The sequence below is a fragment of the Carcharodon carcharias genome, chromosome 15 (genome assembly GCF_017639515.1).
Source record: "Carcharodon carcharias isolate sCarCar2 chromosome 15, sCarCar2.pri, whole genome shotgun sequence".
Classification (NCBI taxonomy): domain Eukaryota; kingdom Metazoa; phylum Chordata; class Chondrichthyes; order Lamniformes; family Lamnidae; genus Carcharodon; species Carcharodon carcharias.
The window spans coordinates 25,367,014-25,391,215 of NC_054481.1; positions in this window are offsets into that span (position 1 = coordinate 25,367,014).

A 24,202-nucleotide genomic window follows, 5' to 3' on the forward strand; every position below is an offset into this window, starting at 1 on the left:
TCCCAAAACCTCTCTGCGCCTGTCTCCGCCTTTAAGATGCTCCTTAAAACCTGCCTCTGGAACCCTCTTCTGGCGACCTGCTTTAACAGCTTCTAATGTGGCTCAGTGTCAAATTTTTGTTTTGATTACTGGATGGAATTGTATCTATTATTGGGCCCCAAATGCAGGACAGGTTTGATTACCTTCCAGAGATGACCTTCATAGAGGAAGTCGTAGAGTCAGGCTGTTCTGTGCTTTACCAAAGGTAATCAAAACATCTGCCCAAGCTGCCAGGGCCAATCCACCTCTTGTTCTAATAGTTGATGCATATTAAGAGTGTAGAAAGTGCATCCATCTGTCCCACCATTTTCAATATTGGTTCCTCATCCAAGTTTCTGAACAAAACGCTGAAGTGTAAATAATGCTATTGCAAAACAAGATTTTAAAAGGCATATCGGAAAGAGGCTGTGATCACACAAAGTGTAAAAGGCTTGAAGGGAATTTATAATGACTATAACATCTTTTAGTAACTGATCTTTTAGTGGAGACACTGAAAGCTCCATCCACCCTCTTAGCTTGTCACGAACTATCCCATGCCGCTATTAAACAACAACTTGCATTTGTGTAGCAAATAAATGTCCCAAGGAGCTTCACATGAACACATTCAAAAAGAAGTGTGATTAAAGGAAGGGAAGAACCTAATTCCATTTGCGCTTTTCACAACCTTCGCAACATCCCAAAGCATTTTTCTGCCAGTGAAATACTTTTTAAGGTGCAGTGTTATGGCTGGTCTTGGGGTGAGGTCCCCCAATTTGTTACAATCCCGGACAAAATGCCCCAAATTGTTAGCTTCCTGAACAGGACCCCAATTTTGTTATGCTCTCAAATGAGGAGGAATGAGGTGGCACCCCTTCTCTATTCAACCCTCTCAGTTGGACACAACAATGTTTAATTTAAAAGGGATCCCTTCCCTTCTACACTCTTAATATGCATCAACTATTAGAACACAGCTACAAGAGGTGGATTGGCCCTGGCAGGTTGGGCAGATGTTTTGATTACCTTTGGTAAAGCACAGAACAGCCTGACTCTATGACTTCCTCTATGAAGGTCATCTCTGGAAGGTAATCAAACCTGTCCTGCATTTGGGGCCCAATAATAGATACAATTCCATCCAGTAATCAAAACAAAAATTTGACACTGAGCCACATTAGAAGCTGTTAAAGCAGGTCGCCAGAAGAGGGTTCCAGAGGCAGGTTTTAAGGAGCATCTTAAAGGCGGAGACAGGCGCAGAGAGGCTTTGGGAAGGAATTCCAGAGCTTTGAGCCCAGTATTTCATCCAGTCCAAATGTTTTAGAAGAAGGCAATTTAACCAGGCTTTCCTGAGTCAAAGAAAGAACGAGTTTGTTAGTTACTAAAAACCTGAGAAAAATAATAAAAATGTAACGCACATACACGCAGATCAGAAATGGGAAGTTGAGTCCAAAAGTAAAGCTTTAAAAAGTTATACAAATCAGTCTTTGGCTTGTCCATGAGGGATAGATGGCAAACCATTGCGGCTGTTAAGTTGGGTGATTCTGGTAGAACTGACTATGGCAGTTGAGCTGGAGACAATTGCTTCTGCAGGTTCGCTGAAGGAATTGCCACATTTCCTTTTTGGACTGTTGACTTTTGCTGACTTGCCTCCAGCCAGAGAGAGAAAGAGATACACGTTTACCTGCAAGTTGCAGGGATGTCTAGTTGATGTTCTCCTGCAGTGACCTTCACAGTATACACTAGCACACCAGAACTAGAACAGCAGAACAAGCACACACAGATCAGGTTTGCAGCTGGCTTTTTAACCCCCTTTCTTGTGTATTCCTGGAAGGGGAAAAACAAATATGTATTTCACCCAGAATCTGCTTGCTTTCAACTCAGACCATTTCCACATTCCAAGATATAACTCAACAGGAGATGGTTTCTGCTGAGACTCCATTGTCTCTGCAACCACAGGAGTCTTTTGCATTGCATCTCTCTCTTTGAAGTACCTCTGTCTGAAGTAGGCCTTGACATCTTTTTCTAGGTGCAACATTCCATGTTCTTTCTGGACTAGTCTGCCAAGTATAGTCCACATAGGAATTTTCCAGAAAGTGGTTACTGTACATTCTCAGCTGGCTTTTGCTTGTAGGTCTTTTTTTTAAAAAAAAATGTTTCCCTTATAATGTTCAATATCCCCGTAAGTAATGCGGGTCTGTGATCCACTGTCATGACAGTACCAACAGCCGTAATGTAAGAAATCCAGCAGTTAAATAGCAAACAGCAAGCTCCAACAAACAGCAATGAGCAGATCAGCTGTTTTTGTGATGTTAATTGTAGTATACACATTGTCCTGGACACTGGGCAGGGAGAGATCCCCTGCTCTTCTTCAAAAATACAGGCCATGGAATCTTTTACGTCCCTCTGCAAGGGCAGACAGGACCTTGGTTTAACTTAAGCATGAGTGCCTATGGAATCACAATATTTATTAGGAAACACCTGAGGAAAAGTATTAATGATATGAACGATGATTGGGAAAATGGAGTAATGGAGTTGATTGGTTTGAAATAAAGGTAGCAATGGTACAATGGGTCTTCTTCTGGATTGAGATTTCTATGAGTCTATAAATAGTCAGATGGGCTCTTTAACGTTATTGATTTTTATTCTTTCTTGAGATATGGATATCACTGGCATTTATTGCCCATCCCTGACTACTCTTAAGAACGTAGTGATGAGCTACCTTCCTGAACACAACTAAGTGGTTTGCTAGGCCATTTCAGGGGGCAGTTTAGAGTTAACCACACTGCTGTAGATCTGGAGTCAGATAGTCCAGTCCAGGTTAAGGTTGCCAGACTTCCTCCCCTAAAGAATTTTAGTGAACCAGGTGGGTTTTTACAACAATTGGCAGTTTCATGATCACTATATCTAACGCCAGCTTTTGTATTCCAGGCTTGTAAACTTAAAGTGTCTCAGCTGCTGTGGTGAGATCTGAACTTTAGTCAGGGCTTTTCCAAATTGTGTGTCACAACAAGGCTTTGGTGTTAGAGTTGCAGCATTTTGAAATTTATGTGGCAAACAATTCGCCAGAAACAATTGTTCACACAGACCACAATCCTTTAAAGTTTCTGGACAAATTTTGAGACAGAAATACAGAAGGCTATTCAGATGGAGGTTATTACTCCAACCATTTAATCTACAGATTATACATGTTGCTGGATGAGGAAATCTGATTGCAGATGCTTTATCAAGGGGGAGTTTTCCCCATGTTGGGCAGGCCGAGCAGGAGCGGGAGGGCGCGGACTCAGTTACCATCCGCAATTGGGTCCGTGCCGCCATTTTACATGGGTGGGCCAATTAAGGCCGGCCCAGCGTATTTCTCGACTCCCGAGGATAGCAGGAATGGGCAGGCGGTGGCGGGATTGCACTGACCGCTGGGTCCAATAGCGACACGGTGGCCTGTTTAAATGAAGCCCTGGCAGCCTTTACAAGGCTGCCCACAATGGCCGGTAGAGGAGCTCACCAGAGGGCTTCTGGTGAGCAGGCAAGTTCAGAGGATCAGCCAATGGAGCAGGCCAGGTCGGAGGGTAGGGCAGTGGAGCAGTGTGCCCCTCATTTTTCCGATGAGTGCCTGGCTGCCCTCCTGGAGGAGGTGGCAGCACGGCGGGAGGTCCTGCTTCCGAGGGAAGGGAGGCAGAGACCGCCCCCCCCCCCCCCCCCCCCCCAACCTGACCAAACGTGCCTGGGAGGAGGTGGCTAAGAGTGTCAGCTCCCATGATGTGGTGCGGTGCACATGGGTCCAGTGCTGCAAAAGATTTAACAACCTCCTGCACCCAGGAAGGGTGAGTACCATGTTGGCAGAGGTCACTTAATGCAGCCATCACCCTTTCCCCCAAAAACATCACCTCCGCCCTCCCCAAGTAACTCTAAGTGCAGCTACAGCATTGAATCCTTCACGGCATGTTTCCCTCGCTGGGTGGGCCAGCAGATATTGCCTATGTCTAGTTGACCCTGTGAGGGTTGTGCTGAAATGAGTTCTGCACCCGCAGCAAGTGTGACACTGACACCCAGAGTATAGAATCGGGGGAAACTCAAGGATCTGCACCTAGGCAGAGTGCTGGAGCTGTGAAGCATGTCAAAGTCAGGATGCTAACATGCTGGGAGGGGAGATTCCAGGTGGTGGGGCACCAATCCATCTGCTGCCCTTGGCATTACACGTGCTTGTGCCTCCTTGCTTTGCAAGATTACACCTTGTGCTGCCACATGCGATAGAGGCAGCATTTGGGCAATGGTGGGGTGGAGGTCAGCCCTGGTTTCTTTGGGTGAGTGTGCGGTAGCTGCGGGGAGATGAAGAACTGGAGCCCTGCAATGTCCCACTCTGGCTGGGTTGGCAGGGATATGATGGGAATTCAGGTACAGGCTGGACTAATCAATGCTCTTCTCTCCTTTTCAGGAGAAGACTGCGCACAATGCCTCTGAACGAATGCAGACTGGCGGAGGCCAGGCCCAGTTGGCAATCCTGACACCATACGAGCAGCAGGCCATGGATCTGGAGAGGCGCCATGCCCCCAGGTCCACTGGTGGCGGTGATGCAGGGATGCCATGGGGAGGTATGTTTGGCGAGCACCCAGATCCCAGCAGCCATGGCAGTGCTGAATGCTCAGTGATTGAAGTTTGCAACATGGGTTGGCCATTGATTATGGAAGAATGAGCGCATAATGATCCAGGGAACCGGCATGCACATTGACATTGTCTCCACTTGAACTCATCAAATGTCCTTGTTCTTCCTTTCAGCATCACTGGAGCCAGAGGGGGAGGCAGAGGGCCCACCTCTCACCCCTGAAGGCACAGAGGAAATCCATTCACCAGCGTCACACCATCTCAGCCAGGCAGGCACCAGCCAGTGTAGATGCCAGCACCTCGGTGGGAATTAAATCTTCGACTAGTGTCCCGGGGCACACGGTTAGGGCACTTCACACTTGCTTGAGGTGCGGGCAAAGACAGAGTGCCCAGGGCGCTGGCAGTCGGAGGACTGCTGGGGACCAGGAACATGCTCAGCCAATGGCTGATGATGTGCCCCTGGAGTCGTCCGTGAGGCAGCAAACACTGGAAGTGCAGCAGGGTATGCGGGAGGATTTGGTGGAGATACATGAGGCTATGCGTGGCCTGGTGCCTGTGCTTGAGAAATCCACGCGGAGCATCATCGATGCAATGAGCCTCATGGCCGAGTGCCATGCTTCCTCCATGGAGGGAGTCACGACTCTCATGGAGATGTTCCTCCAGGAGAACATGCAGGACTTCCTGGGGTTGTGCTCAGACCTGCAAGCCCTCACAGCGGCATTGACCTCAGCTGGTCAGTGCCAGTGTGGGAAATGGTTTGGGCACCAAGTATCCCAGCTCGATGCCCATCCATCCACAGTGAGCAGGGAGGTCCCAAGTGACCTCACACCAGTGCAGCGGCTGCCTGTCATCTCTGCGGGCTCCTCTCAGGGCGCTCCGGATGAGGACAGCAGCTTGTCTGCCCTTCTGCCAGTGGCCATGGCATCCAATGAGGTTGCGGCGACTGGGGACATGCCAGCTGTGGAACTGGCAGCTCCCTCCCAGGCAGGGCCATCAAAGGCTCCACGGGCCAGAGGACGTCCGCCAAGGTCATTGAGGCCAAAGGACAGCACAGTGAGAAGGCTGTCTCAGATGCCAGTGCCAGCGAGGGGGACAGCACCTAGACTTAGCACCCGTAGGTGTAAATTTAAGGCATCTTAGACACACCACAGGTTTCTCACTGGTGCTTCTATGTTGCCCCACTATTAGTTCATGACCACTTGCTGTGACGTGCAACACCTTTTTGTTTTGGTTTCTGAAGTTCATTTTGTGATCTCATTAAATTTTGACATGTTGCCATGCCTCAGGGTGATTCCTTACTTCTGTAAGTGGACGGGAACCCATGATGTTGAGTGAGTTGTTTGACATTGACCTTTATTGACAAGGACCTTAGTTAATGTTACTGTCCAGGCAGATTTAGCACTCAGGTATCGAGTATGGATCCTGCAGCCCTGGCGTGTGTTGAAGATCCATCTGTGGTGGGCTAGCTGAAGGTTCTTTGAATTAAGCCTCCCGAGTGTCCCTGCCTCCCTGGAGTATGCCCAGGTCAGCATCCACCCATAAGACCATAAGACATAAGAGCAGAATTTAGGCTATTTGGCCCATCGAGTCTGCTCCACCATTCAATCATGGCTGATAAGTTTCTCAACCCCATTCTCCCATCTTCTTCCCGTAACCTTTGATCCCCTTACCAATCAAGAACCTATCTATCTCGGTCTTAAATACACTCAATGACCTGGCCTCCACAGCCTTCTGTGACAATGAATTCCACAGATTCGCCACTCTCTGGCTAAAGAAGTTTCTCCTCATCTCTGTTCTAAAAGGTCTTCCCTTTAATCTGAGGCTGTGCCCTCGGATCCTAGTCTCTCCTACTAAAGGAAACATCTTCCCCTCGTCCACTCTATCCAGGCCTTTCAATATTCTGTAAGTTTCAATCAGATCCCCCCTCATCCTTCTAAACTCCATCGAGTATAGACCCAGAGTCCTCAAACGTTCCTCATATGTTAAGCCTTTCATTCCTGGGATCGTTCTCGTGAACCTCCTCTAGACCCTCTCCAAAGCCAGCACATCCTTCCTTAGATACGGGGACTAAAATTGCTCACAATATTCTAAATGTGGTCTGACCAGAGCCTTATAAAGCCTCAGCAGCACATCCCTGCTTTTTTATTCTAGTCCTCTCGAAATAAGTGCCAACATTGCATTTGCCTTCCTAACTACCGACTCAATCTGCAAGTTAACCTTAAGAGAATCCTGGACTAGGACTCCCAAGTCCCTTTGCACTCCAGATTTCTGAATGCTCTCCCCATTTAGAAAATAGTCTATGCCTCTATTCTTCCTACCAAAGTGCATGACCTCACACTTCCCCATGTTGTATCCCATCTGCCACTCCTTTGCCCATTCTCCTAACCTGTCCAAATCCTTCTGCAGCCTCCCCACCTCCTCAATACTACCTGTCCCTCCACCTATCTTTGTATCATCTGCAAACTTAGCCAGAATGCCCTCAGTTCCTTCATCTGGATCACTAATGCATAAAGTGAAAAGTTGTGGTCCTAACACTGACCCCTGCGGAACTCAACTAGTCACTGGCCGCCATCCTGAGAAGGACCCCCTTATCCCCACTCTCTGCCTCCTGCCAGACAGCCAATCTTCTATCCATGCTAGTACCTTGCCTCCAACACCATGGGCTCTTATCTTACTGAGAAGCCTCCTGTGCTGTAGCTTGTCAAAGGCCTTCTGGAAGTCCAAGTAGATAATATCCATTGACTTTCCTTTGTCTAACCTACTCGTTATCTCCTCAAAGAATTCTAGCAGACTTGTCAGGCATGACTTCCCCTTGATGAAACCAAGCTGACTTTGCCCAATTTTACCATGCACTATCAAGTATTCTGAAATCTCATCCTTAATAATGGACTCTAAAATTCTACCAACGACCGAGGTCAGGCTAATCGGCCTGTAATTTCCTGTCTTTTGCCTCACTCCCTTCTTAAACAGGAGGGTTACATTTGCGATTTTCCAGTCCTCTGGGACCCTCCCTAACTCCAGTGATTCCTGAAAGATCACCACTAACGCCTCCACTATCTCTTCAGCTATCTGCTTCCGAACTCTGGGGTGTAATCCATCTGGTCCAGGTGATTTATCCACCTTCAGACCTTCCAGTTTTCCCAGCACCTTTTCTTTGGTAATGGCCACCTCTGCCCCCCGACTCTCTTGAACTTTGGAGATGTTACTCGTGTCTTCCACTGTGAAGACTGACACAAAGTACTTATTCAGTTCCTCCACCATTTCTTTGTTCCCCACTACTACTTCTCCAGTGTCATTTTCCAGTGGCCCAATGTCCACTTTTGCCTCTCTCTTACCCTTTACATATCTAAAAAAAAACTCTTGCAATCTTCTTTTATATTACTGGCTATTTTACCCTCATATTTAATCTTCTCCCTCCTTATTTCTTTTTTAGTTGTCCTCTGTTGGTTTTTGTAGGCTTCCCAATCCCCTGGTTTCCCACTGCTCTTCGCCGTATTGTATGCTTTCCCTTTAGCTTTTACGCTGTCCCTGACTTCCCTTGTCAGCCATGATTGCCTCGTGCTCCCTTTAGTATGCTTCTTCTTCCAAATTACTCCCAGAAACTCCTGCCATTGCTGTTCCACTGTCTTTCCTGCTAGGCTCATTTCCCAGTCAATTCTACCCAGCTCCTCTCTCATGCCCCTGTAGTTGTCTTTATTCAACTGTAATACCGTTACATCTGATTCCAGCTTTTTCCTCTCAAATTGCAGGGTAAATTCTATCATATTATGGTCACTTCCTCCTAAGGGTTCCTTCACCTTAAGCTCCCTTATCAAATCTGCCTCATTACACATCACTAAATCTAGAATTGCCTGTTCCCTAGTGGGCTCCACCACAAGCTGTTCCAAAAAGCCATCTCGTAGACATTCCACAAATTCCTTTTCTTGGGATCCGCTACCAACTTGATTTTCCCAGTCTACCTGCATATTAAAATCCCCCATGATCACTGTAACCTTGCCTTTCTTACACGCCTTTTCTATCTCCTGGTGTATCTTGTACCCCACATCCTGACTATTGTTCGGTGGCCTGTACATAACTCCCATTATGGTTTTTGTACCTTTGCGATTCCTCAACTCTACCCACACAGATTCTACATCATCTGACCTTGCATTGTTTCTTGCTATCGATTTAATTTCATTTCTTACTAACAAAGCAACTCCATCCCCTCTGCCAATCTGTCTATCTTTTCGATAGGATGTATATCCTTGGATATTTAGCTCCCAGTCCTGCTCCCTTATGTCGTATACTGCGTGCATTCAGATACAACACCTTCAGTCCTGTATTTTCCGTCCCCCTTCTCATTATTGTCCCTTTATCTGATGTGCTTGAAGTTAGATTCCTAGCCCTTTCCAAACACTCTGTCCTATTTTGTGTTCTGGAGAATTTAATAGCTTCTCCTGGGCTCTCCTTTCTTTTCAGTTTTTTCATAATTTTCCATGAAGTTGAATCCACACCCCCCCACATGCTAACCTGCTGCTTTGTTTCCCATCATGACTGAAAAGAGCGTCTGTCACCTGCTTAACACAAGTGTGGACAGCTGACTGGGAGACTCCGCAAAGATCACCCACCAACCCCTGGAAAGAGCCAGAGGCATAGAAGTTGAGGGCAGCCATGACCTCCAACACCATTGGCATGGGGTGCCTATCCACACAGTTGGCGCAGATCTCAGGGCCTGTCATCTGACAAATGGAGGTGACTGTCTCCCTTGAGAGATGGAGCCTCCTTCAGCACTGCACCTCAGGCACATTGAGGTAGCTGCTTCGCCGCCTGTAACCCCTGGCAGCAGGATTGTAGTGTCTTCTGCAGCCCCTTCCACCTTGGACTTCCTGTTGGCCCTGAGCCCCTTGTGCCTGTGCCTCTCCTCCCAAAGGTGGCTCCCCTGAAGGCTGAATGTGGACTCCTGGCATCCTCCCCCTTCTGGCTCTCCCTTCCTCCTCAGAGGAGGTGCCTCCAATGGAGAGCACAACTCCCATTCCCAGGCTAAGGGAAGGCTTCCTGAAACCTGCAGGCCCCAAAAATGGTCTTTACTGTCCTGAGTCCTGACCTGAAGGCTGTTACTCCTGTCCAAGCAACTGGTATGAGTTTTGAAGTATTCCTGCTCACACAGGCAAGTATCAGTAACTTTCACAATTAAATATCTGACAGATGCCACTGGCATTCCCACTCACCCCTTTTCTCCTGCCCATGGATGAGGTTTATACAAATGTCTCCTACCCGCCTGCCCATTGTCCCTGTGTGACATCCTGAAGATCGCATGGACCCCAAAAAATTGCAGACAATTACTGCTTCAAGGGCCTTAAGTACCTGATTAGTTAATGGCGGGCAGGCATCAGAGAACATTGTGCGCCCGCCCAACTAAATATCGCAATGGCGCGTGGTAACATAGGGACGCTTGCCCGGCGTCACCCCACATTATTTTACACATCAGTCCCGCACAGCGACGAGAAAATTCTGGCCCAAGAGTTTGAAGCTTAAGGATACAATTGGCCATTCAAAAACCTGGACTCTGAACTGGAATGATTTCTGTTGATGGGAAAGATTTGTATATATTATTATGTTAATAAATGCACCTGATAATGCAATAGTGTAAGTATAGGAGATAGTGTAAGATAGATTGATAAAAAGGAAGCCGTCTTTTTAAACTATGACAGTTCCTTTTTGAATAAGAAGGGGGATGCCAGGAAGATGTAATCATTCTCATAATATTTTGGAATTTATTGTAAAATAGGGTAATAGTCAGGTGTGTGTGTGTGTGTGTGTGTGTGTGTGTGTGTGTGTTTGTGTGTGTGTGTGTGTGTCTTGTGAATAGTACTTAATAAAAGATTTGAAGGTAAACCACACCGACTATCACCAGTCTGTCCAAAGAGGAGCAGAGCTACCTCAAGGTTAGGTAAGCCAAGGCGACATGGTGTTAGTGAAAAGCAAAACACTGCAGAGGCTGGAAATCTGAAATTAAAAACAGAAAATGCTGCTAAAACTCAGCAGGTCTGGCAGCATTTGTGGAGAGAGAAACAGAGTTAACGTCTTGAGTCCGTATGACTCTTCACCTCCTACAATTTGTCACTGGGAGGCCGATTCTGGCCTGTTCCCCAACACCTCTGCGGGCCCAGAGATCAAATGGAAAATTCTAGTTTCAGTCAGCCTCTGACAATAGACCTGAGAGGCCTGTAAATTATGTTAATTAGGTAGCCCTGCTGCAGCCCCCTCACCAATTACCACCGGCTCCCCCCACCACTCCAGGTAAATAGGGGATGGTGCAGGGTGGGATAATACTAGTATGGTATTCCAGCCAGCAGCATGAATTTTCGTGTCCGTCCACTTCCTTGCTCATCCCCACTGGGGCTAAAATTCCTGCCCTCAGCTTTAGAAGTGCAACACAAATGCCAGAAAACGTTAAGCTCAGGACAGGCTAACCCAGGATCTGTAAGGCCCATTGTCACTGTAATGAAATGTCCCCAGGTCTGGCAACATCTGTCGAGAGAAAGACAGAGTTAACCTTTCGAATCCGTATGACTCTTCTTCAGAACTAAAGAGAAGTAGAAATGTGAAATATATACTGTTTAAGGGGGGTGGGACAGGTGAAGCTGCATAGAAGGCCTGCGATAGGTGGAGGCAAAGGAGAGATTGCAAAAGATGTCATAAACAAAAGGTCAAAGGGTTATTAACAGTGGTGGTACTGAATGTGATCCATTCTGCTTTCCACTCTTAATGTTACTGTTAGCACCTCCTTTAGCCAGTACCACCGAAACATTAACTCTGTCTTTCTCTCCACAGAAACTGTTCATCACAATGCGTCAGGTATCACTTCACCTGGACTAACCTGAGGCTCACCCTGCAAGCACAGCTAACACTGAGTGCCCACAAGCACTGCCTGCTATAACAGGATTAAGACTAGGCATTTAGGCTGGCATGGAAATGGACTGAATTCTGCAATTCATTGACCCTTGCTGGATGGTGGTTGTTGTGTGAGATAGAGAATTATTCCTGGCTTGACAACCCCTCTCCCAATAGTCAAAGAGTTGGCCAACAAAGACCCACGGAGGCTACACAAAATGAGTAGCCACTTGGATGAGCTAATGAGGGCTGCATTATTCCGTGAATTAGGATCTTACGGAGAAGGAAAACAATAAAAAAAATGCAAGTTTCTACTGACCATTAATTTAATTACTGAGAATCAAAAAATAACTAATAATATAATTGTGGTTCAGATTTAGTTAGTTCAAAATATATAAAAATGACTCTTTTTCCCCAGAATCACACTCCATGGTTGTCCTGCTTGAGGGCTAGTGAGGTTCATCTTTCACTGATTGGAAGAATTAGTTAGTTTACATTAACTGACAGAATGAAATACCTGGTGATGGTTAAAGAATGAAGGGAAACTGTATGTATGTTTCTGCCTATTTCAAACAACACTTTTGTATAATCAAGAAATCATACTGATAGATCATACTATAGACTCATAGAATGGTTACAGCACAAAAAGAAGCCATTCAGCCCATTGTGTCTGTGCCAGCTCCCTGAAAGAGCAACTCACCTGGTCGCACTCCCCCTGCCTTTCCCCAGGAGCCCTTCAAATATTTTCTCTAAAGATATTTATCTAATTCTCTTTTGAAGGCCTTAATTGAATCTGTCTCCACCACACTCTCAGACAATGCATTGCAGATCCTAACCACTCGCTGCGTGAAAAAGCTTTTCCTCACATCACCCTTATTTCCTTTGCCAATCGCCTTAAATCTGTGTTCGCTGATTTTGGATCCTTTCGCCAATGGGAATAGTTTCTCCCTATCTATCCTGTCCAGGCTCCTCATGATTTTGAACACCTCTATCAAACCTGCTCTTAATCTTCTCTTCTCCAAGGAGAACAGTCCCAAGTTCTCCAAGCTAAAGTTTCGCAACACTGCAACCATTCTCATGAATCTTTTCTGCATCATCTTTAATCCCTTCACATCTTTCCTAAAGTTCTTGGAATTACATAAAGTTTATAGCACAGCAGCAGACCATTCAGCCACTCTATGTTTCACACAATCCTCCTTCTACCCTACTTCATCTCACCCTATCAGTGTATCCTTCTGCTCCTTTCTCCCTTATGTCCTTATCTAGCTTCCCCTTAAAATGCACTGATGCCAATCACCTTGTCCACCTCCGTTAATCACTATCACAGAATGGATTTCATCACTTTTGCACTTTGCTGAGATAACCAAGAACCAGAATAAACATAGCACAGTGAAGCAAAGTTCCTAATACATACTTGACCCTGGTGAATGCCACAAGACCCAGCATCAACACAATAGGTGATGATACATTGTGTAGGGACTTTAGAGTGATAGACTCAACTGTCTGAGAAGTGAAGAGTCCAAAATCTGAGTTTACTTGACTGCATCCATGCAATGATCCCTTAATTCTATCACTTTGTCCAAACACTAGTCACAGTATTTGTTGTGCCAACTGTTTGAAGTTCCTGTTGATTTAGCAGGATAATAATTGCCATCTGTTTTGTTTCATGTAAAGCGACTTGGTGTTTACACATTACCACCAGAGATGTGTTTTATGCCAGTGCATATTGGGTGACATTCTCCTTCCTTCCTGAGACAACCCTTGCAAAATGCATGTTTTCTAAACAGGCCATGAATACTTAGCAGTAGAGGTGTCAGTGCCGCCAAGTAACTGAGTACAATGTTTTGTTACAAAGCAATGGGTTCAGAGTGGATTGTGCTCATGTACCTAATTATGTCTAGATTTAGTGCTGGAGTCACAAATACTTGACTTGCCTTGGGAATAAGTTGTCAGCAAGAACTCTATTCTAGTCATTGTCTAGTGTGTGCACTCAATTTAAAATAATGGATCACTTACTTTTTCTTACATGTAAAGTGTTATAGCTTTTATTGTTCCCACACATGGCTCCACTTTAGAAATTATTAAGCACAGACTCTGACATAAAGAAGGAGGATAATTGATTCCTCACATTCAAAGCACCCACAATATACACAAGTACCAGTTTTGCTCCACTTCCAGTTGATCTTGCCTCCCTTTCAAAGAGACCCCAGTCCCAGGACCAAAAGCAGCCTAACTTGGCTTCCACAAAATTCCCTCTCCCCCAGGTTCTTATGAGGGCAATTCTGATCTCTGTAGTGCAGTGGGCATCACTCTGGTCTCTGAGTCAGGAGGTTGTGGGCTCATGGTTCCACTCCAGAGACTAGAACACAAATTCTCCAGGCTGATGCTTCACTGCAGTACTAAGGGAATATTGCACTGTCTTTCGGGTGAGTCATTTAACCCAGGCCATGTTTGGTCTCTCAGGTTGTAGTAACCTGATATGTAATATAACTTTAAGACCAAGTGTTGTAACTTAAGATCACATGATCTTAATACCCATTAGCAAAGTAGTGTAGGCTACCTCTATGGGAGAGTCTTAAGTTAGTCACTGAAGAGTGAAGACAGAATTTTGAGCTGTGAGCACACAAGTGTGGCTGCTGAGTTTAGTTTGCAAATAAACAGCACGTGTTTACTCCAACAACGATCTCCTGATGTTTTCTGCCTCTGCACCAATTCAGTCACCCCGAATTAAGTGTGCAACCCTGGTCCTTTAGCCCCAACAGCAAAAGGGCACTGGATCCAACAAACTGGTGGTGAGGGTAAAAACACGAAAAGCCACCGGAGAAACAAAGTAAAAAGCGAGGAAGAACAAAGGAAATCAGAAGAACCGAAATCAGGCCATACCTTACTAAAAGGAAGTTTCCTCCTTGATCACCTAAGTAACCCCCTCAGAGCATGTCACAATTTGGAAGAGTGGGGCCTTTCGACCCAACCTCAGACGACTGTTCTCATTATGTTGAACGCCTGGCGTTCTTCCTCGAGGAAGAATTCGAAATCTGTTAGTGCCCGGTGCCCCAGACTCGAAAAGTTTTGATGATTTAGTGAACCTCGTAAAGAATCAATCCCAGCCCAAGCCATCAGTGACGATGCAACGTTTAAATTTAACTCAAGAAATAGAGCTGTAGGGGGAGACAGTTGCTTGTTATGTGGCAAATCTGAAGCAATTAGCTGAATATTGCGAGTTCAGTACATCTATCAATGATATGCTTCGAGATCATTGGTGTGCGGTATAAATGAAAATGTGATTCAGAAGAGACTACTGGCTGAAACACATTTAAATTTTCAGAAGGCATTGGACATCGCTGTGGCAATGGACAGTCCAGAGCGAGACTCAGACGGCATATGTGGGGCGCAAAATGGTGCCTTCCTCCACATTGGGCAGGGCGCCTCAAACAAAAAGAGTGCAAAAGTGCAGAGCTTTACTTAGAAACGGGGAGCAGCCACCATTAGCAGACAAATTAAAAGGGATAACTTAGCAGCAAAAATATGGCATAATAGCAACAGAGATAGAAGCAGATAACTTTGTAATGAACCACAGTTTAAAAAGGTCAAATGTTTCTTCTGCCATCAATATGGACGCCTCATGAGACATTGTAAAGATAAAATCAGGCAGTCTTGCAGACAAATGCAAAAACCCAATGAGATTAACAACATTGAAAAGCCTGAAGTAATAGATCCTGATATCTGTTTGTTATATAATTTACAGGTAGGAAGAACAGAGCCTATCTATGTAACCATGAGAGTGAATGAGAACCCTGTCAGAATGGAGGTGGATACTGGTGCAGCCACTATGGTGATTGGTGAGCATACTTTCAAATGCCTGAATCTTGGAGAATGTAAGCTGGATTTAGAAAAAACTGATGACAAATTTAAAAATTACATGGGAGGAGACATACAAGTCAAGGGCGTATGTACAGTCACAAGACATTACAGAGCTGAAACAGTGAGATTACCCTTGATGGTAGTAGTAGGTGAAGGACCTAGTCTCCTCAGATGAAACTGGCTGAAAGAAATTAAATTGGAATGGACAGAAATCTTCCAGCTGAAAACCAATGGGCTTTCAGAGCTACTACGAAAATATGCCTCAGCTTTCAAGAAAAACTTGGAAAAATTGAAGGGCTACAAGCAAAAATTCAGGTAGATCCAGAGGCAACATCAAGAAGGTAAGATGAGTACCGTGTGCAATGCGGGATAAGGTAGATGCCGAAATGGACAGCTTAGAAAAACTGGGAGCTATACAACCAGTGCAGTTTTCAGAGTGGGCAGCTCCAGTTGTACCTGTTCTCAAACCTGACCGAAGCATTAGAATATGTGGGGACTATAAATTAACAATCAATAAAGTGACAAAATTCGATTGACACCCCATTGCTAAAATTGAAGATTTATGTGTGAAACTGGCAGGTGGAACGGCCTACACAAAGTTAAATTTGAGTCACGTCTGCCAACAATTGGAGTTAAAGAAGGCATCCCGGAAGTTTGTCACTAATAACATATACAAGGGGTTGTACCAATACACCCGTTTACCATTTGGCGTATCTTCTGCTTGTGCCATATTCCAAAGAAACATGGAAAGCTTACTACAGGGATTGCCCCATGTTGTAGTTTATTCGTGACTGGACCCACCGACAAGGGACATTTGATGAACTTGGAAGAAGTTCTGAAGTGTTTTTCGCAGGTGGGGGTGAGATTGAAAAAGGAAAAGTGCACATCCCAGGCAAACGAAGTAACTTAACTAGGTCACAAGGTAGGTTCACAAGGCCTACATCCCATTGAGGAGAATGTGAAAGTCATTAAAGAAGCCCCATTAAAACCTTGGAAGTGGCCAGGAAGGCCAAGGGTACAAGTACATCAGCTATGTGGGACCTTTTATGGGAACAATGTTTCAATAGATGCTCATTCAAAATGGATGGACATATACGAAGTGAGGTCACCCAGATCTTCAGCGACAATAGACAAACTACGACAAAGTTTCACAATTAATGGACTTCCTGAAGTGCTAGTATCAGATAATGGAATGGTATTCACAAATGCTGAATTTAACCAATTTACACGGCCTCAATTGTGTTGTTCATGTGAAAACATCTCCATACAATCCTTCTTCAAATGGACTTGCTGAGAGAGCAGTTCAAGCATTCAAATCTGGTATGAAGGAATTGTCTGGAGATTTGATAGCGACTAAGTTAGTACGATTTCTTTTTCCATTGTAGAACCGCCCCTCATTCAACAACAGCTGTCACACCAGCGGAATTGTTGATGAAGCGCCGTCTCCGATCGAGACTGAGCCTTATCATGTCAAATTTGGGGGGGTGGTGGTAGGTAGAAGGAAAGTAGCAAAGTCAGAAAATGGGGCATGATTGTCACAGTCAGGTCAGGACATTTAATGCAGGAGAGGAAGTATTTGTGAAAAAATTTAGAGAAGGACCAGCATGGTTGGTTGGTGAGATAAGTGCATTAACAGGACCTCCTTCCTGCCATATGAAAGTTGAAAATCCAGTAGTTAGGAGACATGTGCATCACATAAGAAGAGGGGAAACTAAATATCCAGAAATGATTGCACCAGTGTTCGAGACTGAATAGATATCTCCTGTTGAAAGAACTCAGTTGAGTACAAATGTGTTTGAAGGGCCAACTGTACCTGAAAGAGTCAAAGAAACAGATTTACATGTACCGACTGAAGAACTAGGTTCTCAGATGACTCCAGTAAAGAAGATTCCAAATCAAACTTTAGAGGTTGTAGAGCTGAGACATTCTACACGCATAAGGAAACCCCCAGAGAGACTGACTTTGTAAATAATTGATGTGTAAATAACTTGATATATTGAAAAATTGCAAAAAGTATTTTTCAGTAAAGGGATGTAGTGATCTGATATGTAATATATCTTTAAGATAAGCATTGTAATGTAAGATCACATGATCTTAATATCCAATAGCAGAGTAGCGTGGACTACCTCTGTGGGAGAGCCTTGAGTTAATCACTGAAGAGTGAAGACAGAGTTTTGAGTTGTGAGCACAGAAGTGTAGTTGCTGTTTAGTTTGTAAATAAACAGCATGTGTTTATTCTAACAACAATCTCCTGATATTTTCTGGCTCTGTGCTAACTTGGTCACCCCGAATCAAACATGCAACCCGGGTCCTTTAGTCCCCAACAAACCAAAGGACACTGGATCCAACACAGGTGAATGTAATAGATCTCACAGCAAACCAAGAGGCTCTTTCCAATGAGTTGGTCAATACTTATATATTAGAGTACATCAGTAAAGAAAACAGATTATCTGGTCATATCACCTTGCTGTTTGTGGGATCTTACTGTGTATAATTTTGTGCCATGTTTTCTCCATTTCAACAGTGACTACACTTCTAAAAGGACTTTGTTGGCTGTAAGGTGATTTGGGACATCCTGAGGATGTTAAAGGTGGTATACGAATGCAAACCTTTCTCTTACAGTCTGAATCTTGCTAACAACAGAGCTTTGCCAGCAGAGCTTTTGCTTTTGTTAGGAAGTGACAGGGGCCACAGGTTCTCCCTCTGTTCAGGTGGCATTTGGGTTGGCAATGATGATTGTTTGAGGTTGACACTAAGGGGACAGATTGAAAGGAGTTCTATTCTGTATCTAACCCAAGAGGTGATCCCTGATAGAGGTAGGTGTACAACATATGGTGAAGGAAACAGAAATGGGGAAATGTAAGAATATAACTTTCAATTTAAATTGTGGTGAACAGGACACAGATTTAAACTTGTGCAAGGACTGATTCCTTCACAGGAAGAGTGACCAATGTGTGGAATGGACATCTCAGTAGAATGATGGAAGCAAAATGTCTGGAATCTCTTAAGAAACTCCCACCTCCTTAACATTGCCCACCTCCACCCTGCCTCAGATGCATTCTTTTGTTAGTTCTAAACTGGACTGTTCCAATGCTCTCCTGGCCAGCCTTCCCTCCATCCCACATCAACTTAACTCTGCTGCCTGCATCCTAAATTCACACCAAGTTCCTTTCACCCATCACCCCTGTGCTCACTGTTCTACATTGGTTCCCTCTCCAGCAACACCTCAATCTTGAAATTCTCATCCTTGTTTTCGAATTCCTTCAGGATCCAGCCTCCCTCCCTATCTCTGTAACTTCCTTCAGCCCAACGATCCTCTCAGATATCCGTACCCCTTTCACTCTGGCTTCTTGCGTATCTCCAATTTTAATTGCCCCACCATTGGTGACCATGTTTTCAGCTGTCTGGGCTTTCAGCTCTGGAACTCCCTCCATAAACATTTCTTTTGCCTCTCTACCTCTCTGTCCACTTTTTGAAGCGTGGTCACTTTTCAGCAGCCAATTCGTGCACAGCAAGATCCCACAAACAGTAAGCGATAGTTATCTGCTTTCAGGTTGAAGGATAAATATTGACCAGGTCACCAGGGAGACCTCCTTCTTAAAAATAGTGCCATAGGATCCTTTACATTCACCTGAGAGGGCAGACAGAGACTTGCTTTAAGGTTTCATCCAAAAGACAGCACCTCCAATATTGGAGAACCCACTTAATACTGTACAGGAAGTGGGGCCTAGATTTTGTGCTCAAGTATTGGAGTGGGACTTCAACCCTCAGTATTCTGAATCAGAGGCAAGAATGCTACCAACTAAACTAAAACTAACCCTCATAGGATTTTGCCTCCTACTTTTTGCAATCACTAAATATGTTTTGTAGCGTGCCATAGGCTGTGGAGCTGTCTGTCCATTCTGCCAAAGAGAGAGACATCATGCACTCTCATTGGACAGCACCAGCAGTTATGGATACTTCTCAAGGCTGGTGAACCCAAATGTTTTTAACCCTGCACCTTCCTGCAACCTGCCAACACCCACACACAGCATCACCTTAGAGCATAACATAGGCAGCCCATTCTGTAAAGCCGCCACTGTTTAGGTTTATCACAAAGTGTGTTTGAGATGGAAATGGACATGCAATGAGAGCTAGTTTCCTATTGCCTCAAATCAGCTCAGCTAGATACAAGAAAAGCTTTTAGAATCTACCTGAGGTCAAGCTGCCAATGTGCCTGAATTGCCTTGGAATCTTCAAATTCCTAAAAAAAAACGGAGAGAAAAATATATCAAAGGGGCATTAAAAAAAGATTGTCTGCTTTTCTTTTAGTTTTCTCCTGGCTCAAACCAACACCTGAAAACAGGTGATCTGCTCATTATTACATTGCTGCTTGTAGCATCTCGTTGGGCACATTTTGCTTGTCACGTTTCCTACATTGCAACATAGACTGCACTCCAAATCCTGCCTAATCACCCCCCTTCCTCCCGATCCATCCCAATCCATCCCAATCAATCCCAATCCCACTCATCAGGTTAAGATGAAATCACCTCTAGTTTGGTAAATAAATTTTGATGTCAATATCTAACCTCATTACAGCTCCTGACCTCATTACAGCCTTGGTTCAAATGTGGACAAAAGAGCTAAACTCCCGAGGTGAGGTGAAACTGACTTCCCTTGACATCAAGGCTGCATTTGACTGAGTGTGGCATCAAGGAGCCCCAGCAAAGCTGGAGTCAATAGGAATCAGGAGGAAAACTCTCCGCTGGTTGGAGTCATACCTACCACAAAGGAAGATGGTTGTGGTTGTTGTAGGTCAATCATCTCAGTCTCAAGTCATCACTGCAGGAGATCCTCAGGGTAGTGTCCTAGGCCCAACCATCTTCAGCTGCTTCAACGACATTCCATCCATCATAAGATCAGTAGTAGGGGTGTTTACTGATGATTGTGCAATATTAAGCAACATTGTCAGCTCCTCAGATACTGAAGCAAGCTTGGGCTGGCAAGAGGTCAATAACATTCATGCCACACAAGTGCTATGCACTGACCATCACAAACAACAGAGAATCTAACCATCACCCCTTGACATTCAATGGTATTACCCATTGCTGAATCCCCACTATCAACATCCTGGGGATTGACAGAAACTGAACTGGACCAGCCATATAAATACTGTGGCTACAAGAGCAGGTCAGAAGCTAGGAATTCTACAGAGAGTAACTCACCTCCTGACTCCCCAAAGCCTGGCCATCATTTATAAGTTAGGAGTGTGATGCAATACTCTCCACTTGCTTTGTTGAGTGGATCTCTAACACTCAAGAAGCTCAACACCATCCAGGACAAAGCAGCCTGCTTGATTGGCACCCCATCCAACACCTTCAACATTCACTCCCTCTACCACCAACACACAGTAGCAGCAGTGTGTGTCAGCTACAAGATGCATTGCAGCAGCTCAGCAAAGCTCCTTCGACAGCACCTTCCAAACCCATGACCGCTACCATCTAGAAGGACAAGGGCAGCAGACACATGGGAACACCAGCACCTGGAAGTTCCCCTCCAAGCCACTTACCATCCTGATTTATAACTATACTGCTGTTCTTTCGCTGTCACTGGGTCAAAATCCTGGAACACAGTTCCTAACAGCACTGTGGGCATACCTACGCCACATGGACTATATTGGTTCAAGAAGGCAGCTCACCACCACCTTCTGAAGGGCAATTAGGATTGCCCAATAAATGTTGGCTTTGCCAACAATACACACATCTCGCAGAGGAATAAAAAAAACAACTTACATTTATATAGCACCTTTAACGTAGCAATATATCCCAAGCATTCTCAAACAGAATTTCACACCAAGCAAGATCAAGAGTTTTGTCAAAGAGGTAGCTTTTTAATGAATGAGTTAAAGGAAGAGAGAGAGGTAAAGAGGAGCCAGGTTTAGGGAGGTAATTCCAGAGTTTAGGGCCCAGGCAGCAGAAGGCACAGCCACCAATGGTGAAGTGATTAAAATCGGGAATGCGCAGAAAGCCAGAATTGGAGGAGTGCTGATATCTTAAAAAGTAGTTAGGCTGGTGGCGTTTACAGAGATAGGTTGGGGGGTGAGGTGTGATGAGGTCTTGGAGAGATTTGAACAGGAGGGTGAGAATTTTAAAACGAATGCATTATTGGACCAGGTGCCAGTGTGGGTCAGCAAGAACAGGTGCCGATGGGTGAACGGGACTTGGTGCGAATTAGGATACGATGCAGCAGAGATTTCGATGAGCTCCTGTTTATAGAGGTAGGATACCAATCAGGAGAGCTTTGGATTAGTAATTAGCCAGAATTGAGAGAGAAAATAGAATCTCTTGAAGTGATTTGCACATTGTGTAGCACCAGAGCACTTATATTTGCACAATTAGCCTTTTAAAGCTTTTTATTAGTCTGACTAATATGGCAGTAATTATATTTTACTGTTGTTTAGTATCTTGCTGGACTGGCCTTCCATTACATAGGCCTGTTTGATTGGCTGCCTTGGAAGCTGCCTCTGATTAATAGGTCAGCTGTAAAAACTGTTCCAGTCTCACAGCTTTCACACCAGGGCCACTTCTGCAAACACCCAATGCCCACACTTTGTACTTGAGTACCTAACTGATTGTGGCCTCAGACTTAATGAGCAGAGTTTTTCAATTCTGTGCCTCCATTTTCTACAGATGTCAATCGAAATAAAACATCTCCCCTTGGAGTTTACAGGTTTGAGGGGTAATGCAGTTGAGGTCTTCAAATAGATGTCCTGATTTGATAGGATAGAAAGAAAGTGTTTATCTGGTGGGGGGAGTCCAGAATAAGGGGGCAAAACCTTAAAATTAAAACCAGGACTGAGGTCAGGAAGCACTTTCGCCTCACTGAGAGCAGTGAAAGTTTGAAATTGTCTCCCCCAGAGTTGCTGTCGAGGCTGAGAGTCAGTTAGACTCATAGATTCATAAACGTTTACAGCATAGAAGGAGGCCATTTGACCCGTCATGTCCACGCCAGCCAACAAAGATCTGACAACATTAATCCCATTTTCCAGTGCGTGGCCCAGAGCCCTGGAGGCTATGGCAACGCAAGTGAATATTTAAATACTTCTTAAATGTTATGAGTTGGAGCTTTCAAAATGGAGGCTGCAATTTTTGAAGGGGTACAGTATCAGGAGATGTGCAGGAAAGGTGAATAAATGGAGTTGGGGTACAGATCCAGCGGTATTCTAATGGAATGTGGAACAGGCCTTGGGGGGAAAGGCCTCCTCCTGTTCCGACATTCTGAGTTCTTTCGACATGCTTTTTGTCAATCTTCTTCCCCCCTGTCCCTGCGACATTACCTCTGCCTGTTTCAGCCCTCCAGTAGCTTATGGAATTGACCATTCTTCATATGCTCATCAAGATGCTGAGCATCAGGAGGCTATTCAACTGCACAAGGCATCACAGCCACAACAACAAGGACTTTCATTTATATGCCTTTAATGTAGTAAAACGTCCCAAGATGATGCACAGGACCGTTATCAGATAAAATTTGGCACCAACCAGATTTAAACTCTTTCCTTAATCAATATCCACAAGCACACTCACTCTCTCACACAAACACACACTCACACACTCTCTCTCTCACACACACACACACAATCACATTCACACACTCACTCACACATATACACACACATAAATACTCACTCTCTCGCACACACAAATTCACATATATCCTCACACACAAACACACACACACACGAACACATACACACACGCTCACTCTCACTCACACAAATTCACATACACCCTTACACTCAAACACACACACACATGAACACACACACACACACACACTCACTCTCACTCACACAAATTCACATACACATACACAAACACGCACAGGCACTTACACTCATACATACACAGATTCATACAGACTCACACACAAATGCACAGACACTCATACTCACACATACACACATTCACATGCACACTGACTGTCACACACACACTCACACACTCACTCACACAGACACTCACTCATATGCAAGGGGCAGTAGCAGCCATTGGATAGCAAATGCAACCCCACTATTTAAGAAGGGAGGGAGAGAGAAAACGGAAAGCTACAGGCTTGTTAGTTTGATATTAGTAGTAGGGAAAATGGTAGAATCTATTACAAAGGATCTGATAATTAGACACTTGGGAAGTAATGATATGATTGAGCAGAGTCAACATGGATTTACGAAAGGGAAATCATGTTTGACAAAACTGTTTAGAGTTTTTTGAGGATGTTATTTGTAGTGTAGATAAAGGAGAACCAGTGGATGTGGTGCATTTGGATTTTCAGAAGGCTTTTGATAAGTTCCCACATACAAGATTAGTAAACAAAATTAGAACACATGGGATTGGGGGTAAAATATTGGTTTGGGTTGAGAATTGATTAACAGACAGAAAAGGGATAGTAGGAATAACCAGGTTTTTCTCAGGATGGCAAGCTGGTATTAGTTGGGTACCACAAGGATCAGTGCCAGCTCAACAGTTGTTAACAATCCATATAAATTATTTGGATGTGGGGGACTAAATGTAATATTTCTAATTTGCTGATGACACAAAACTTGGTGGGAATGTGAGTTGTGAGGAGGATGCAAGGAGGCTTCAAGAGGACTTGGACAGGCTGAGTGAGAGGATGAGAACATGGCAGATGAAATATAATGTGAATAAGTGTGAAGTTATCCACTTTGTTAGAGGAAACAGAAATGAAGAGTATTTCTTAAATGGTAAGAGGCCAGGGAGTGCCAGTGTCCAAAGGGACCTGGTTGTCCGTGTTCATGATTCACTAAACATTAGCACGCAGGTCCAACAATTAATAGAAAGGCAAATGGTATTTTGATCTTCATCAC